This window comes from Ornithodoros turicata, unplaced genomic scaffold (genome assembly GCF_037126465.1).
Source record: "Ornithodoros turicata isolate Travis unplaced genomic scaffold, ASM3712646v1 Chromosome355, whole genome shotgun sequence".
Lineage (NCBI taxonomy): Eukaryota > Metazoa > Arthropoda > Arachnida > Ixodida > Argasidae > Ornithodoros > Ornithodoros turicata.
Window position 1 is genome coordinate 18,252 of NW_026999365.1, and position 14,588 is coordinate 32,839.

The 14,588-nt window shown below is 41.1% G+C and overlaps 1 long non-coding RNA gene across 1 annotated transcript; it reads left to right on the forward strand.

Annotated features, from left to right (window-relative positions):
• Positions 1–11,373: 11,373 nt before the first annotated feature.
• On the forward strand, positions 11,374–13,806 carry LOC135373927 (uncharacterized). The gene is made up of 4 exons (XR_010416668.1): positions 11,374–11,506; positions 11,588–11,717; positions 11,974–12,058; positions 13,708–13,806. It is a non-coding gene; the product is annotated as an uncharacterized LOC135373927 (long non-coding RNA).
• Positions 13,807–14,588: the final 782 nt, after the last annotated feature.

The following is a 14,588-nucleotide window of genomic DNA, read 5'->3' on the forward strand; positions in this document are numbered from 1 at the left end:
CCTGAAGCACGGCACCCTCAGTGTAAATTAATTATTTTGGATATGAGTCTGCTTCCCTGCATGACAAGGCTGAAATGGGAAGAGAGAAAAAATTGGAGCGCTTCATTAGTAGCGATCCAAGTAATAGGGCAATTATAGTTTCCATAGAAAGTAGAATTTTAATGGGGTCCTAAAATTATAGTTTAGTTGTAGTTTTTCTAAACTGCAATGCAATAATCATTAATATAGTATAGGAATGCTATCGTGTTCCCGTAAAGGCGTTCTGTCTTGTGCTTTGGAATGCGCGAATAGAACTTTGCTCCCAGGCTTTTCCCGCCTTTATGCTCGCAATGCGCGAATGGAACTTTGCCCACCCGGCTTCCGCGCCTTTTTTGCTCGCAGGTGTAGCCTCAGACAACGAATGTGTGAGCATAATCGCTCAGGCTTGCATATCATGGCAGGTCTGATGAGCTTGTGGACAACACCGCGTGGAACTTGAGTATTACATAAGCCTGGAGGTGATGTTGAGTGGTTTCACTTATTATTATTTTAAAAGAGCAGTGGTAGTTTACTGTAATTCTAATGACCATGATGAGCCTTTGGGGTGAAAATCGTTAATATGTAGGGTGCTTTTTTGTTGAATTTTAATGAGAGAATTAATGTCATTAAGAGTAGGACAAAGGAAATAATCTTGCGATTCAATAAATAATAGGAGTCTTTGCCGGTGTCTTTTTCAGACAGGATGTGATGACGTCACACAGTCTGTAGCAATGCATTGACCGTTACTGGAAAAAAGTGTGGCAAAATGGTGTGTATTGTCCTGGGCAGATTTATGATGAGCACTGTTTTTGAATAAGAGGAGTGCGCGTGCTTAGAAATAGTTTGATGCTGGTTTCCTTCTTTGTTTCTTTTCGCTTTTTCCCCCCTTGTCTGACAAACATGTGCTGACATGCCTGGGCTTGTTCTGACATGCTTTCCTTCTAGATGTAGATTTTTCCTTTTTGAAGAGAAACATTCTTGACGATAGTGCTGCCTTGAATGGGAATAGTGCCATTCTTAATACTTTTGCGATTCATTTAGTTCAGAGAGTAACCGCGAGGGGGACAGGTGTGTGACTTTATTCAGGAGGAACAAAGCATCATTATTCAATTATCTACCTGGCTCTCGGGTGGGATGAACATGTCTTGCTGAACCATTTTTTTCCCTGTACAGTAAGACTTTGGGAATGAAATGCTATAATCTCCTCTCATATATGGTGCTCTTCTGCAATAGTTCCCTATGCAATGGTTATAGAAGAATAAAGGAAATAATCTTGGGATAGTGATTCAATAAATAACACGTCCCCTATCTAGAGCGTAAGCGTCCTTGAGCCACGCGCCTGCATGATGACGTCATACCGTGGCTTCACTGCAGGTTGACCTTGTCTAGAGGAGCATTAGTGGAAAAAAACAGGGTAGCCCTGAGACAATAGGATGCCGTCACGACCAATGAGACTGGCCTGCAGGGGGCGCAAGGATTCACTTCTCTCTTGGACACTGGCGGGTGTAGACACGGTAATTATGATCCTGGCAATTGCGTTGTTCGTTAGTAGAAGAGCGTAGCTTAGGTGGGGTTCTGTCTGCCTCTGATGGGGTGCGGATGTGTGGTTCGTCACTGGTGAATGGTGTTCGACGATGCAGGTGGATTTTGTGACGAGCGGATTTACAATGAGGGAATGTAGTGTACGTGTCCGATGATAGTGAGCGTCTTTTCACTCTGTTCAAGTGTTCGTTTTCGTCTGTTGCCCAACAGTCGTGCGAATTTGTCCTGACATGCCCCGATATGCATGTTTTCCTTTGTTAACGCTTTGTATTTTGTCTTTTTTGACAAGGAACATTGTCGTCTTGACGATAGTGCTGCCCTGAGTTCTGCGCGCGTTGATTTGTTGAGTGCCTAGTCCTGTTATTAGCCGTTGATGGAGTTACATGTTAGGATATTTTGTTCTTTTGCAAGTCTCATTTAGTAAGACTTTGGAATTCCTACGATCAGCTTTCATGCATGGTGCTCTTCCGCAATAGTTTCCTATGCAATCGTTATAGAAGAATAAAGGAAATAATCTTGAGATAGTGATTCAATAAATAATAGGTCCCCTGTCTAGAGCGCACGCGTGCTTGAGCCACGCAGGTGCATGATGACGTCATACCGTGGCTTCACTGCAGATTGACCAAAGGAGCATTAGTGGAAAAAGCAGTGTAGCCCTGAGACAATTGGATGATGTCTGGACCAATGAGAACGGCCAGCAGGGGGCGCAGGAATGCTCTTCTCTCTTAGCCTCACGACCAATGAGAACGAGAGAAGAGGGCGCAGGAATGCTCTTCTCCCTTAGCCTCTCGCAGGTGGCGGTAGGAGCGCGCAGAGGGCGCTACGAGCGCGCGCATGCGTAGCACCCGTAGAGTGGCGCTTACGTCAGTCCACCTCTGGCTCTCGTTGGGAGAAGACGTGCGGTCGTTCGCTCCGTCGTCACTTGATCCCTGGCTGTCGACGAGAGCGGACGCTCCGTCGCAGCGGGGAAAAAGGTAATTTACCGATGTTTGCGCGTTGTTTTACCGTGCTCGTGTTAAGCCTTTTCTCGCATGTTTAGACTTGTTTAGCGGTGTCCAAGCCTGTTGACGCACGTTTACCATCGTGTGGTTCCCGTCTTGTGTTAGCCGCGAAGTGTTGTGACGCTGTGGTTAGGCCTTGTCGATTGCCTTAAGCCTTTTCCCCCAATGTGTAGTGTTTTCTCCGTGCTGTTTAGCAGTAGCGGTTAGGCCTTTTCCCCGCGCTCTGGCATGCTTAGACTTGTCGAGCAGTGTTGCCATTTTTACGTGTCGCTAGTACTTTATTGTGCTCTGTGTTTCTCGTATAGAGCTACGATGCTGGCGCCATCTGGTGTGATGTCTTGGAACTAGCGTGCCACCTGCCTCTGCAACCGTCGTGCTCCAGTCGCCCGCACCGGCGTGATTTCTTCAAGATGGCGTCATTGATTTTCAAATAAATCTTTTCCCACTGTCTGCTTCCTTTCTATCTAGTTTTTTATTTCCTACAACCCGAGTTTTACATAGAAAATCCACGACAAGTATTGCACTGAGTCAGATTTTGCCCAATTTTAAAATTTTAAAAATTTAAATTTTTAAAGAAATTTTAAAGTAATTTTAAAATAATTTAAAGTAAAAAGTGCAATACTTGCCGTGGATTTTCTGTGCAAATCTTGGGTTGTTACATTACTACTCGCGTGTATATGGTATTTCGCGAGACAGTGGCTGCCTGAGGCACTTTGCATGTTTATGCTTTCGACATATGGCATGATTTTCAAATTATAGGTGACTCTTTTTATTTTGTACGTGTGGACTAAACACGCGTGTATGCGGTATTTCGCGCAAGAGTGGCTGCCTGAGGTACTGTGCATGGTTATGCTTTCGTCATATGGCATTATTTTCAAATTATAGGTCATTCTCTTTATTTTGTGTGTGCGACTAAACACGCGTGTATAAGGTATTTCGCGAAACAGTGGCTGGCTGAGGAACTTTGCATGTTTATGCTTTCGACATATGGCATTATTTTCAAATTATAGGTGATTCTTTTTATTTTGTGCGTGTGGACTAAACACGCGTGTATGCGGTATTTCGCGCAACAGTGGCTGCCTGAGGAACTTTGCATGTTTATGCTTTCGACATATGGCATTATTTTCAAATTATAGGTCATTCTTTTTATTTTGTGCGTGCAACTAAACACGTGTGTATATGGTATTTCGCGATACAGTGGCTGCCTGAGGCACTTTGCATGTTTATGCTTTCGACATATGGGATTATTTTCAAATTATAGGTGATTCTTTTCATTTTGTACGTGTGGACTAAACACGCGTGTATGCGGTATTTCGCGCAACAGTGGCTGCCTGAGGTACTGTGCATGTTTATGCTTTCGACATATGGCATTATTTTCAAATTATAGGTCATTCTTTTTATTTTGTGCGTGCAACTAAACACGCGTGTATATGGTATTTCGCGAAACAGTGGCTGCCTGAGGCACTATGCATGTTTATGCTTTCGACGTAGGGCATTATTTTCAAATTGTAGGTGATTCTTTTTGTTTTGTACGTGTGGACTAAACACGCGTGCATGCGGTATTTCGCGCAACAGTGGCTGCCTGAGGTACTGTGCATGGTTATGCTTTCGACATATGCCATTATTTTCAAATTATAGGTCATTCTTTTTATTTTGTGCGTGCAACTAAACACGCGTGTATATGGTATTTCGCGAAACAGTGGCTGCCTGAGGCACTATGCATGTTTATGCTTTCGACGTAGGGCATTATTTTCAAATTGTAGGTGATTCTTTTTGTTTTGTACGTGTGGACTAAACACGCGTGCATGCGGTATTTCGCGCAACAGTGGCTGCCTGAGGTACTGTGCATGGTTATGCTTTCGACATATGCCATTATTTTCAAATTATAGGTGATTCTTTTTATTTTGTACGTGCGGACTAAACACGCGTGTATGAGGTAGTTCGCCCAACAGTGGCTGCCTGAGGTACTGTGCATGTTTATGCTTTCGACATATGGCATTATATTCAAATTATAGGTCATTTTTTTTATTTTGTGTGTGCAACTAAACACGCTTGTATATGGTATTTCGCGAAACAGTGGCTGCCTGAGGCACTTTGCATGTTTATGCTTTCGACATATGGCATGATTTTCAAATTATAGGTGACTCTTTTTATTTTGTACGTGTGGACTAAACACGCGTGTATGCGGTATTTCGCGCAACAGTGGCTGCCTGAGGTACTGTGCATGGTTATGCTTTGGGCAAATGGCATTATTTTCAAATTATAGGCGATTCTTTTTATTTTGTACGTGGTGACTAAACACGCGTGAATGCGGTATTTCGCGCAACAGTGGCTGCCTGAGGTACTCTGCATGTTTATGGTTTCGACATATGGCATTATTTTCAAATTATGGGTCATTCTTTTTATTTTGTGCGTGCAACTAAACACGCGTGTATAAGGTATTTCGCGAAAGTGTGGCTGCCTGAGGAACTTTGCATGTTTATGCTTTCGACATATGGCATTATTTTCAAATTATAGGTGATTCTTTTTATTTTGTACGTGGCGGACTAAACACGCGTGTATGCGGTATTTCGCGCAACAGTGGCTGCCTGAGGTACTGTGCATGTTTATGCTTTCAACATATGGCATTATTTTCAAATTATAGGTCATTCTTTTTATTTTGTGCGTGCAACTAAACACGCGTGTACATGGTATTTCGCGAAACAGTGGCTGCCTGAGGCACTTTGCATGCTTATGCTTTCGACATACGGCATGATTTTCAAATTATAGGCGATTCTTGTTATTTTGTACGTGTGGACTAATCACGCGTGTATGCGGTATTTCGCGCAACAGTGGCTGCCTGAGGAACTTTGCATGTTTATGCTTTCGACATATGGCATTATTTTCAAATTATAGGTCATTCTTTTTATTTTGTGCGTGCAACTAAACACGCGTGTATGAGGTATTTCGCGAAAGAGTGGCTGCCTGAGGAACTTTGCATGTTTATGCTTTCGACATATGGCATTATTTTCAAATTATAGGTGATTCTTTTTATTTTGTACGTGCGGACTAAACACGCGTGTATGCGGTATTTCGCGCAACAGTGGCTGCCTGAGGTACTGTGCATGTTTATGCTTTCGACATATGGCATTATTTTCAAATTATAGGTCATTCTTTTTATTTTGTGCGTGTAACTAAACACGCGTGTATACGGTATTTCGCGAAACAGTGGCTGCCTGAGGCACTATGCATGTTTATACTTTCGACATAGGGCATTATTTTCAAATTGTAGGTGATTATTTTTGTTTTGTACGTGTGGACTAAACACGCGTGTATGCGGTATTTCGCGCAACAGTGGCTGCCTGAGGAACTTTGCATGTTTATGCTTTCGACATATGGCATTATTTTCAAATTATAGGTCATTCTTTTTATTTTGTGCGTGCAACTAAACACGCGTGTATATGGTATTTCGCGATACAGTGGCTGCCTGAGGCACTTTGCATGTTTATGCTTTCGACATATGGGATTATTTTCAAATTATAGGTGATTCTTTTTATTTTGTACGTGTGGACTAAACACGCGTGTATGCGGTATTTCGCGCAACAGTGGCTGCCTGAGGTACTGTGCATGGTTATGCTTTCGACATATGGCATGATTTTCAAATTATAGGTGACTCTTTTTATTTTGTACGTGTGGACTAAACACGCGTGTATGCGGTATTTCGCGCAAGAGTGGCTGCCTGAGGTACTGTGCATGGTTATGCTTTCGTCGTATGGCATTATTTTCAAATTATAGGTCATTCTCTTTATTTTGTGTGTGCAACTAAACACGCGTGTATAAGGTATTTCGCGAAACAGTGGCTGGCTGAGGAACTTTGCATGTTTATGCTTTCGACATATGGCATTATTTTCAAATTATAGGTGATTCTTTTTATTTTGTGCGTGTGGACTAAACACGCGTGTATGCGGTATTTCGCGCAACAGTGGCTGCCTGAGGAACTTCGCATGTTTATGCTTTCGTCATATGGCATTATTTTCAAGTTATAAGTCATTCTCTTTATTTTGTGTGTGCAACTAAACACGCGTGTATAAGGTATTTCGCGAAACAGTGGATGGCTGAGGAACTTTGCATGTTTATGCTTTCGACATATGGCATTATTTTCAAATTATAGGTGATTCTTTTTATTTTGTGCGTGCGGACTAAACACGCGTGTATGCGGTATTTCGCGCAACAGTGGCTGCCTGAGGTACTGTGCATGTTTATGCTTTAGGCAAATGGCATTATTTTCAAATTATAGGTGATTCTTTTTATTTTTTATGTGGTGACTAAACACGCGTGCATATGGTATTTCGCGCAACAGTAGCTGCCTGAGGAACTTTGCATGTTTATGCTTTCGTCATATGGCATTATTTTCAAATTGTAGGTGATTCTTTTTGTTTTGTACGTGTGGACTAAACACGCGTGTATGCGGTATTTCGCGCAACAGTGGCTGCCTGAGGAACTTTGCATGTTTATGCTTTCGACATATGGCATTATTTTCAAATTATAGGTCATTCTTTTTATTTTGTGCGTGCAACTAAACACGCGTGTATATGGTATTTCGCGAAACAGTGGGTGCCTGAGGCACTTTGCATGTTTATGCTTTCGACATATGGGATTATTTTCAAATTATAGGTGATTCTTTTTATTTTGTACGTGTGGACTAAACACGCGTGTATGCGGTATTTCGCGCAACAGTGGCTGCCTGAGGTACTGTGCATGGTTATGCTTTCGACATATGGCATTATTTTCAAATTATAGGTCATTCTCTTTATTTTGTGTGTGCAACTAAACACGCGTGTATATGGTATTTCGCGAAACAGTGGCTGCCTGAGGCACTTTGCATGTTTATGCTTTCGACATATGGGATTATTTTCAAATTATAGGTGATTCTTTTTATTTTGTACGTGTGGACTAAACACGCGTGTATGCGGTATTTCGCGCAACAGTGGCTGCCTGAGGTACTGTGCATGGTTATGCTTTGGGCAAATGGCATTATTTTCAAATTATAGGCGATTCTTTTTATTTTGTACGTGGTGACTAAACACGCGTGAATGCGGTATTTCGCGCAACAGTGGCTGCCTGAGGTACTCTGCATGTTTATGGTTTCGACATATGGCATTATTTTCAAATTATGGGTCATTCTTTTTATTTTGTGCGTGCAACTAAACACGCGTGTATAAGGTATTTCGCGAAAGTGTGGCTGCCTGAGGAACTTTGCATGTTTATGCTTTCGACATATGGCATTATTTTCAAATTATAGGTGATTCTTTTTATTTTGTACGTGGCGGACTAAACACGCGTGTATGCGGTATTTCGCGCAACAGTGGCTGCCTGAGGTACTCTGCATGTTTATGGTTTCGACATATGGCATTATTTTCAAATTATGGGTCATTCTTTTTATTTTGTGCGTGCAACTAAACACGCGTGTATAAGGTATTTCGCGAAAGTGTGGCTGCCTGAGGAACTTTGCATGTTTATGCTTTCGACATATGGCATTATTTTCAAATTATAGGTGATTCTTTTTATTTTGTACGTGGCGGACTAAACACGCGTGTATGCGGTATTTCGCGCAACAGTGGCTGCCTGAGGTACTGTGCATGTTTATGCTTTCGACATACGGCATGATTTTCAAATTATAGGCGATTCTTGTTATTTTGTACGTGTGGACTAATCACGCGTGTATGCGGTATTTCGCGCAACAGTGGCTGCCTGAGGAACTTTGCATGTTTATGCTTTCGACATATGGCATTATTTTCAAATTATAGGTCATTCTTTTTATTTTGTGCGTGCAACTAAACACGCGTGTATGAGGTATTTCGCGAAAGAGTGGCTGCCTGAGGAACTTTGCATGTTTATGCTTTCGACATATGGCATTATTTTCAAATTATAGGTGATTCTTTTTATTTTGTACGTGCGGACTAAACACGCGTGTATGCGGTATTTCGCGCAACAGTGGCTGCCTGAGGTACTGTGCATGTTTATGCTTTCGACATATGGCATTATTTTCAAATTATAGGTCATTCTTTTTATTTTGTGCGTGTAACTAAACACGCGTGTATACGGTATTTCGCGAAACAGTGGCTGCCTGAGGCACTATGCATGTTTATACTTTCGACATAGGGCATTACTTTCAAATTGTAGGTGATTATTTTTGTTTTGTACGTGTGGACTAACCACGCGTGTATGCGGTATTTCGCGCAACAGTGGCTGCCTGAGGAACTTTGCATGTTTATGCTTTCGACATATGGCATTATTTTCAAATTATAGGTCATTCTTTTTATTTTGTGCGTGCAACTAAACACGTGTGTATATGGTATTTCGCGATACAGTGGCTGCCTGAGGCACTTTGCATGTTTATGCTTTCGACATATGGGATTATTTTCAAATTATAGGTGATTCTTTTCATTTTGTACGTGTGGACTAAACACGCGTGTATGCGGTATTTCGCGCAACAGTGGCTGCCTGAGGTACTGTGCATGTTTATGCTTTCGACATATGGCATTATTTTCAAATTATAGGTCATTCTTTTTATTTTGTGCGTGCAACTAAACACGCGTGTATATGGTATTTCGCGAAACAGTGGCTGCCTGAGGCACTATGCATGTTTATGCTTTCGACGTAGGGCATTATTTTCAAATTGTAGGTGATTCTTTTTGTTTTGTACGTGTGGACTAAACACGCGTGCATGCGGTATTTCGCGCAACAGTGGCTGCCTGAGGTACTGTGCATGGTTATGCTTTCGACATATGCCATTATTTTCAAATTATGGGTGATTCTTTTTATTTTGTACGTGCGGACTAAACACGCGTGTATGAGGTAGTTCGCCCAACAGTGGCTGCCTGAGGTACTGTGCATGTTTATGCTTTCGACATATGGCATTATATTCAAATTATAGGTCATTTTTTTTATTTTGTGTGTGCAACTAAACACGCTTGTATATGGTATTTCGCGAAACAGTGGCTGCCTGAGGCACTTTGCATGTTTATGCTTTCGACATATGGCATGATTTTCAAATTATAGGTGACTCTTTTTATTTTGTACGTGTGGACTAAACACGCGTGTATGCGGTATTTCGCGCAACAGTGGCTGCCTGAGGTACTGTGCATGGTTATGCTTTGGGCAAATGGCATTATTTTCAAATTATAGGCGATTCTTTTTATTTTGTACGTGGTGACTAAACACGCGTGAATGCGGTATTTCGCGCAACAGTGGCTGCCTGAGGTACTCTGCATGTTTATCCCTTACAAAAATCGATATTGAGTTTCTTGTATGATCTTGATGAGTTTGTAATGAGTCAACAGAAACTCATCAGAAACTCAACGTTTAATGTGGTTCCACATTACGTTCCTATCAGGAACTCCATTGAGTTTTGACATTAATTTTTCTCATGAAAAATTTCCATATTTTTTCTGCAGAGTTTTTAATGTATGAAATCATCAGGACATACCACTCGTGCTGTTCAAGACAAATATGCTTGAACTGACGGTTGATATGTTTTTATACTAATAACGGTGCAGTGCGGTGACATTTACCATGTCTCAAACCAGCCGCAGGTACCAGGAGGGGGACGGGCGATAACGTAGTTTTATACATGGGATTTTCCTCTGTCCTCTCTCCCACTACGCGCTCCGACAAAGAAACCGCCGCACATCCCCCTTCAAAAAAATAAAAAATAAAATAAAATAATAAATAAATAAAATAAAAAATAATAAATAAATAAATAAATAAATAAATAAAATAAAATAAATAATAATAGTAATAAATAAATAAGAGAGAGGGAGATAAAATCAGTCTCTGGGTCCGACCTTGGCTAGTGCTACTGTGCTACTAAAACTTACAAGAACAGTCTATAACAAAGAAGCTGCGCTCACGTACGGGGTATAGCTGCAAGACGTCTTTCTCTTCTGTCCTTAACTGAGTACACGAGCTGCGCGCGGCATACGCATTTGTTATCTAGCAGATAGCAACCCTTGTTTGATGCAGAATTCACTGCCTGCTGTCAGAAAAAAAAGAGAAAAAAGAAAAAAAGGTCTCCACAGTGCTCCGGCTGGCCCTGACCCCTCGGGTAATCAGACAATATACTACAGCCGACTAAGTCACAAGTCTCGTGAGGAGTAGAAAAATCGCGGGAAAGTAAGTCTTCGCTCCTCCGTCGAACATGGAAGTTCGAAAATATCCTTATCTTTGTCGGATTCGCAACACTTCTGTCACTCGTACGGCCTGTGTGTCGGTGTTCACAACGAATCTTTAGTTGTTGCTCGAGCTTGTAGTCTGTGTTTAGTTCGAATCGGTACAGTACACACACCATTATAATGACACTGCTTGTATCTTCTCATTTTTGGCATTTTACCAGCAACATGCAGAACACATTAGAAGAAACAACACACAATAGCGACTTTGCTATTAATTAGCGGGCTTCAGTTGTCCAAGCATACAGTTTTTATTTGAAAGCTTTGAAGGATATTTCGGCGTATGAAAAATAGGCAAAAATGCTGAGAGGGAAAGTAGTCGGGTAAAAGATCACGAAATTCGCACAGCACGGATAGTTCGTTCTCTTCGTCTTACGTACATTTCGACATCCAACGTATTTACTGATAATTAAAGTGCATAATCATTTATAAATTAATTTTTTAGGCTACGACATGTTTAATAATAATAATTATTATTATTATTACATTAATGGCAACAGTAAGTTGCTGATATTATATGGATTATAAAAGGTGTTGTCTTGTAGCGCCCCCTCGCTACGTCGGAAAATGCCACTGTATCCTCGGCCTGTGTTCCCGTTTGGTATGTCTACCGTCGTTGCACGTGTGTTTTTACGCTTCGTTTTTTTGCTATAATTTAATGATTTTACACGTCCTGCGCGTGTTACTTGTGTCATTTGGAAGGAAGGAACCGCTGGCTATAATCGAACTGCTATGGTAAGTGTTCATACTGCTGGAAGCAAGTTTGTGTACCTGAATTGAGCCATAACTTCCCGTTTTGTGTGTAACGTATCACAGGTGAGGAAAAAGTTACGGAACGAAGTCATGCGAGATACGCTAAACAGGGTGCACGAGGCGACACGGAGGAAGCGTTAAAAGTAACGAAAGCCACAAAAAGCCCGCTGAGCAGCTTTGGACAAGACGAAAGGTACGTTTTGCACCACTGTGTCGTAATTGCACGAAAACATGCATTGTTGAGCTTTCTCCGTGTGACGTTACGGTGTGTTCCTGTTTTGTTTTTACAGCATGCTCGCATAATTCCTGTTGTAGCATAATTTCTGCGCTAGAGATAATTTGACATGGAATGTTGTTTAATGCCCCAGGCCTCCGGATAAGCGAGGCATGACTACATTCTTATGCTTCATGTTCGATGTCTACCAGATATTTATCTCCTGATTTTTCAGACTGCATTGGTATGTTGTAGAAGCCACGAAAATTACGAAGAGCCTCGAGTCGTCCAAGGGGATGGCAACAGCCGAGGATTAAAAGGTAATGTGCCTCATCTTGGAAATAGCAGTAATGATATATAATTGGGTTTGGTTAGACTCTGCTTTACTGACACTGTTCATCAACATGGCATGCTTTGAGAAAGTAAGGCTGTACCACCGTCACATGGGGATCTCAACGCCATGAAACACATTGTCTTTATCGCTGGCCAATTTCATGCTGCCATACTGCGCTTTACAAATGGCTTCAGTTCAAGGAAGCAGCTGGAAGAAGCTGCAGCAGCTCTGTGGGTACTGTGATCATATTAGTGTAGATATTATTAGGTATACACTAACGTAATGTTGCTTGAGCTTTTATTTTGTGCTAAGGAGCATTTCCATGTTTCGACTCTGCGAGACAGTTGAGAACTTTCGGGTAATGGCCTTATCGTCAATAAAGCACACACTTCAAGATGTGTTGTCAACAGTTTCCACACGAAATATAGCTCCACTGGTGTCTACACGTCTGACCCCTTTACAGACGTTGCAATTTTACTGCTGTAGTTCTTTTTTTTTACGTAAATCAGAGTATAGGGGAGCTAATATATGGAGCCATTTTTCACTTCATGTTTGACTAAAGTTGAAGCAACCATAGACAGTCTTTGTGCAGCACCACATAACTCGCTTAGTTCGATGATGTTCAACGGCCATCGACTTGATGTCTACTCATCCTTGCCAGTGTGGAATGAGTATTTGAACAGATTTTATATTGAAGTGCCTAAGTTATTTCAGTAACATAGATCGCTTTTATGGTTGAGAATTTCCAATCTTTACTGGCAAAAGTTAGTGTCACGACTAAATGGGAATATCCTGAAGCTGTAATGCAAATGTGTATAATAATTTTTTAAACTTATTTATTCGCTGTAGTGGTGAATATCAGTGCAGGTGCTCTTCTCGAAAAAGTAATTTTAGGCAGATTGTACTGCAAAGGTTACAAAACCTGTTCTCCGTTTAAGAACATAGGTAAATGGTCAAATGCGAATAAATTGCTCTGAAAGTTATGAATGTTATGTGAAAGAAGCTATGAATCCAACAGGGGTCAGTGCACTAACTGGCAGGTGCTTTGGTGGATTGGGGTATTGCACACAACACATTTGTCTGAAATCATAACTCGTCGTGAACAACAGTGTGTCAAATTTCCATCTGTTGCACAATTGCAAGGGCAGCTGGCCATTTCCAATATTGTTGTTCACACGTGCTGTGTATGCTGAATTCGTGATTTTACTGATGATTCCGCATGCTACCTTTTCAGATCAGGTGATGAAAATATGAAAAATGATTTGAGAAAAATATGTAGTGCTTTACAAGCAATTATGACATTATTCAAGAGCACTGATATTTTCACCAATTTACGCACTGTATTGTTGCCTTTGCCCACAGTTTCAACTTCGAAAATAGAGATAGGAATATCAGGGAAACAGCTAGCTGACATTATTAATTGTCGGTTTCTTTGAGTCTGAGCTTAATTTCTTTTGAGGTGGCTTCCTTATATTTGGTGGCCAAAATAGGCCACCATGGGCCACATGCGCACCATGTGTTTGTGGTACCCTCATTCTATTGTATTGGAGTTCTTGCTTGTGATTTGTGACTGATTTTGCATTAAGTTTGTGTACTACGGTACTTATCAATTTGCAACTTTTTGTCGTTTTACAGACTGTGTGTAGCAAGTTCGACAACACCGTTATTCAGCTGAAGAACAGTTTGTCCTCGATGGTGTAAAGAGAGCTCAAATAAATGTTCTGTGGTGGTATATTTTTGTGGTTTCGTAGTGCAAACACTCTTGTATAATACTGCAGGAGCACGTCAAAAACTCTACACGCACATCAGGTACCTATCAGAAATTCAGTGCCCAATTTTCAACAGAAACACATCATAAATTCAACAGAAACTGTCAAGAAACACATTATAAACTCTACAGTAACTGTCAAGAAACACGCCAGAAACTCAACAGAAATGTACTCATCAGATACTAATCAGAAACGCGGTGGCCAATTTTCAACAGAAATACATCAGAAACTCATTTAAAAAGTCATCAGAAATTCTGATGAGTGTGATGTCAAAAGTCATTGACTTCTCTTTAGAAACTCATTAAGATTTTTTGTAAGGGATGGTTTCGACATATGGCATTATTTTCAAATTATGGGTCATTCTTTTTATTTTGTGCGTGCAACTAAACACGCGTGTATAAGGTATTTCGCGAAAGTGTGGCTGCCTGAGGAACTTTGCATGTTTATGCTTTCGACATATGGCATTATTTTCAAATTATAGGTGATTCTTTTTATTTTGTACGTGGCGGACTAAACACGCGTGTATGCGGTATTTCGCGCAACAGTGGCTGCCTGAGGTACTGTGCATGTTTATGCTTTCAACATATGGCATTATTTTCAAATTATAGGTCATTCTTTTTATTTTGTGCGTGCAACTAAACACGCGTGTACATGGTATTTCGCGAAACAGTGGCTGCCTGAGGCACTTTGCATGCTTATGCTTTCGACATACGGCATGATTTTCAAATTATAGGCGATTCTTGTTAT